This window comes from Acanthopagrus latus, chromosome 2 (assembly GCF_904848185.1).
Source record: "Acanthopagrus latus isolate v.2019 chromosome 2, fAcaLat1.1, whole genome shotgun sequence".
Taxonomy (NCBI): domain Eukaryota; kingdom Metazoa; phylum Chordata; class Actinopteri; order Spariformes; family Sparidae; genus Acanthopagrus; species Acanthopagrus latus.
Window position 1 is genome coordinate 25,684,866 of NC_051040.1, and position 5,432 is coordinate 25,690,297.

Here is a 5,432-nt window from a genome sequence, read left to right on the forward strand (position 1 = left end):
TTTGAACCTGACACTTCAGCTGAGGTGTGCACTCTGCTTTTACTTACACAGCTACAGTGAAGACGGCTTAAAACAAAGGTCTAAATAACATTTATTCAAGTCAAATCAGGTGTCAGTAGGTGATGACTGTATTTCCATTTTTTGTTCTTTTATTGAATATTTTGTCTCAAAGCAACACGTGGAATATTCAGCATCACAGAGAGTGTGCCATGTGTACTGTATGCAAAATACCGTAAGAAAGCAACACTGTGTGTGCATTGTGAACAACAGTGCATTGATAATATAAAAAAAAGATTTGCAATAATCAACCCAGTTTGCAAAAGGCAAGCAAAAGTACAAAAAAGAAAAACAAGTAAAAACTCATCATCCTATGTCCTCTAACAGTGAGGAACACCTGCCCAGATGTGTTAATCAGTCATAGCAACAAGATGCTAAAGGAGGTTCAGTGAATAATAATCATCTGTGTTTGCTTTGGAGTTGCTTTTCCTCCATATTTCCATATTTAAGAATACTGGGTATTATGGAAGGACATGACACCCCATTGTATTTAACCTTGGAATATGGGAGTTTTATCAACCTGGAAGAGTTACGCATTAGAAAAAAAAAAAGAAAAAGAAAAAAAAAAGAAACCTGGGGAAGATTAAATTGGCTGATTCCAGTATTTTTCAGTAGTATATTTAAATTTGGTAAAACTTAATAAGCCACGAGCTTAAGAAACATGGATAAAGGATTCACTGTTTTACAAAATAAATAAATAAATAAATGTGTTCCTGGCAGAGCAGATATGGTTTGAAACAGGATTTGGCACTTTGTGTTGGAAAATGTCATTTAGGGGACATTTTCAGTTGAACAGATACAATATGAACAATTCTAATAACAAACTCTTTGTCTGGTCTTTGTTTGTTTGTGTGCCTGAGCCAGGAGTACTGGACTGAATAATTATTTCAACCCTGTCTCCAAGAAATCACCTTTTCTTTCCGTTCAGTTTTTGTGGATCAACGTACTGTGCTGCCTATAAGCCTTGTTGCTAGGCAGACAAAAAAAAAGCTGTATTCATTCAAATTTGACCGAAACAAATTGAATGAATTTTGTGTTATCAGGTTTCAGGGGGTGTAGCCTCTTCCTACCTTGAACAGACTGCACACATTTGGAGCTCAGTGATTGGATGTTTTTGTTCCGGACTTAAATACTCCCCGATTTTAAGTTGACAATAATAATAATAATAATAATAATAATAATAATAATAATAATAATAATTTATTTAATGAAAGATTATATAGCATAGCATCTGTATTTTTTAACACAGTTGCTCATGTACGTACATTCTGTCAAAGCCACACCTCCTTTTCTGTGATATTACATCTATTTCCTTGTTTGAAGAGATCTCTCTCTTCTCAGTTTCTCTCTCTCTCTCTCTGTCTCTCTCTCACACACCTCACACACACACACACACACACACACACACACACACACACACACACATTACACAGGTTATTGTAGCCACAGCTTGGCCTCTGCATAGAACCATGGAACTCACCTCCGCGCGGCACTTCTCCTTGTCTGGAAGTTTCCCTCCACCTGTTGGGTGGTCCGCACCATCACGAGGATCACACTCAGATTCTTTCCTTCCAGATTTTGCAGATAGTTAAACAATAATTCAGTTTCAGGCTCTGCTAACGCCTGACTCCTTTCTCTCTCTCCTCTCTCTCTCGCTTTCCCTCTGCTTTACTTGACTTTGTCTCTACAGTGTCTCTCGGCCTCCGTCCTTCTCCATCTGCCGTCCAGACATTGAGGCCACTGACGTTTGTTTTCATCTTTTCTTTCTCTTCTTTTCTTCTTGTCCTTACAGTAAACACCTGCACACACTCCGAATGGAAATCCACGATGAATAGTGCTGTTGAAAGAGTGGTGACAGGCCTGGAGAGATCCCTTTCACATGCACAAACACTGAAAGGGGGGCAAGCACGTGTGTGTGTGTGTGTGTGTGTGTGTGGAGGCCAGGATCGTGAGCCCGACCTTAATTTACATTCTCATTCAGTCAGTATCAGTCATGTTGGGAGTATTTACATTTTTGCGGTTGCAACGTTTCACTTTTTGTAATCCATCATAAGTTCTTGCCGGATAAAAATCTTATTATAACATTTCTGTCCACGTTAAAAAACACAAAGAGCAAAAAATCCTGCAGTTTATCATCAGACAAAATGTTGGTAATTTATTTTTACCTTTAATAAACAGTAAGGCTGTGACCAAAGCACTTACTTTGCAGGACAGTGCCAATGTTTTTACGTGTTTCAGCCCATTAAGTGCAAATCGCTTGTTTTACATTCCTGTCGACTGTTTTCCAAAGTATACAACAAGTTTTTTAGATTGATTTCCCGCCCTCTGGGCAGCCGCCGGCTTCCATTCATTTCAATATGAAAATCAACTTGGAGAGACATGAGACTTGCTTGAGATCAGTAATCCATCACAGTGAGAAATGTGTTGCCCTTACTTTTTTGGCAACGTTTCCTCATTGTCACAGAGAACAGATTGAGAGTCGGCTCTTGAAATGCAGGGCAAGGAATGTCAAAGGGACCGTCTTTACAGCTAAGTGTAAAAGCAAGACTAACTCTTCCTGAGCAGCACTGCAGCCACAAGTGGTTACGAGACAATGACGTATGGAATTAACCTTGATTTCCCCAAATTCTCAGTTGCTGTGAAGGTCCTGAAACCCTTTATCTTATTAGATTTGTAATGTTAAATGACGGGGTCCTCCATGATCACAACATTTTCTGCCAAAGCTGGAGCAGTTTTGATAATTTCACATGAAAAATGTCTGTATTCATATATTTTTTATGTGTACATTATGCCAAGCACTTGACTACAAACCCCTAAATCTCAAAAATGTGTAATTTCTGCCTCTAGTGATCACTCAATCAAAACAATGCCAACAAAAGATGCAGCTGAATGACATTATAAAGGAGTGTGGGCTCATGGGAGTAAATACCATTTTTAAACAACCATGATTGCCAGTGAAGTTCTACGTACTTTGCTCAGGCAGAAATGTTCAAACGTGGTGCTTCATTCATGTAACATTCAGTCACCCTCACTGACTTCCTTCCTTGCTCTATGATGCATCATCTGATATTTCCCTCGAACTCAAAGCGACAGTCAGCCCAAATACAGCAGCCCAGTCGGGGGCCCTTCGCCTCTGACATTGTAGGTACCCCTCCAGCGTCAGTAGTTGAAGCCCACCTCAACTGCAGGAATAAAAGTGCAAGACATGTCAGAGTCAGAGGGTGGCTTTCCCTCCAGAGACCGGGGTTTGTGGTCTCTTGTGATCAAGAGTCAAGAGTGATTTTATTTTTTTATTACACGTAGCATCAGTAAATTAACATACATAAATGATGTGCCTGATGTCATGTACGTTACGTGATGAAACTGATATTACCATACTGAATGTATTTTTTTTTTTTTTTGTATTACCCAACTCTGACCAAACTGTGGCCGCTGGATATCGTTAATGATATTCCAAACGTTGTATTATGTGATGATGTGAAGTGTGTTATTTTAACCTGACGCTGCATCTTATGTATCATTGCTAACTTGACCGTGGCTTGAGGCGCAGCTACAGGTCAGACCCAGTGGACAGGATAAACCTCTGGGTGTACTGGATTGAGCGAGGGTGTGTTTTACTGCTCATGAATCAACACGTTTTCCAAGGGTCCTTCAGCTCACCAACAAAGAGAGATCTGAAATTGATTGCGAGTCGGCCTTTGACCCAGTAAATTCTGTACTTATCTCATAAATGTTCCCTTAGCATTTATGTGCAGCCCTTTAAATTATTTTCCAATAAATTAACCTGACAGGATTTTTATTGCACACCCTTTTGAACTGTAAATGTGGGGAAAGATAAAGAGAAGATAAATCCGACACAGATCCTGAGCCGAGGATTTAAGGTAGATTTGTGGAATCAAACCACCAACCTTGCATTTAATTAATATCTTACCTCTGTGGAGCCAGGAAATCCTCGGCGCAGCTATTTTTTCCAACTCGGTCTCAATACAGAGGCGACGCTTTGACAAAGCTGCTAAGCAGATTCCCCTCCGAAAATACATTTTCATCATGAATCAACAGCTCCCAGGCACATGTTAAGCCTGACATACCGAGCAGACTCACGCCAGCCTCCCTGCAGCCGTGAAGACGACCGCAGCGAACAAAGAATCTCTCACATAAAGTATGAGTTGTATTTGGGCCCGGGCGTGCTGAGTCACCTCGGTTAATGCTCCAATAGATGGACCCGGGGCTCTTATTTTGGCAGCGAGCTCTCGGAGCAGTCACTGATATGATATACAGCAGCTCTTAATACACTCACTGGCTCTCAAATATGTAATGGAGCAAATTAATGCAGTGGCTTCAGACAGAGGCACCCAGAATTGAAAACCAATTTAATCAACCTTTGTCTATCTCTGTCATTTTTTCTCCCCTCTATTTCCATCAGCTACCCTTTTTTTTTTCTTCTTCTCCTTCTACTCTGGCTGTTGGCTTTGAGATGGGAAAGACGGGGGGAGGTGGGAAGGAGGGGTGAGTGCGGACAGGACTTGTATAGCCGGGAAGAGGGCTCATCCCTGGCTTTGCTGCCTGGAATTCGATACAGAATCATTTGTTAACTCCCTGCTACATTATGGTAATGCGCCACAGTTTTCATCTCTGGCACAAAGTCGCAGCAAAACGCAGGCCGGAATTTCGACTGATAGTTTTCAATAAGTCGTATATCAACATTAATTGGAAAACGTTGAGTTCCATGCTGGATCCAGATTGGTTTTTCTTTATCCGGGTCCAAAAAAACGTGATCCGCCTCCTAACAGCCATCCTCTGGAGCGGATTAATATTAGCGAGAGAGGAGGAGAAATCCTCCATAAATCAACAATTTTCTTCTAATCAGGGTCTCACAAGGGAGAAAGGGTCGAGTGCTCAATCAGAGGATCAGAAGTTTGAGTCTTTTTTTTTTTTTTTTGCAATGCAGATCAGCTGAGCCCCGGGAGGAGACAGGAATGACATGCTGCTTCTCATTCTTCACTCCTCTCTTACCCTGCTTCTAATATTCATCATAATCTCTTTCATTGCTGTCACACACAGCACACACTTATCGCTCTAAACCCCCAGCTGCACCGTTCACCCCTCGTTCATTCAGCCCCCTTTTTACCATTTCTGTCTTACAGGAAGCGCATCGCATACAAGCTCGGTGCCTCTCTAATAGCTTTAGTGGATTGGCATAATCTGGCGAGCCTAGCGCGCTACACATTAATAGCATGTTGTACACCGACCCCAGCGGCGCAGTCGTGTTATTAGTGTCTTGTCATTAGTGTGTTGCTGCCTGCCCTCCATCTGCTGCCCCCCCCCGCCTCTCCAGGGTGTTTCTGGGATACCGTCCCGGTGACCTTCGTGGCAGG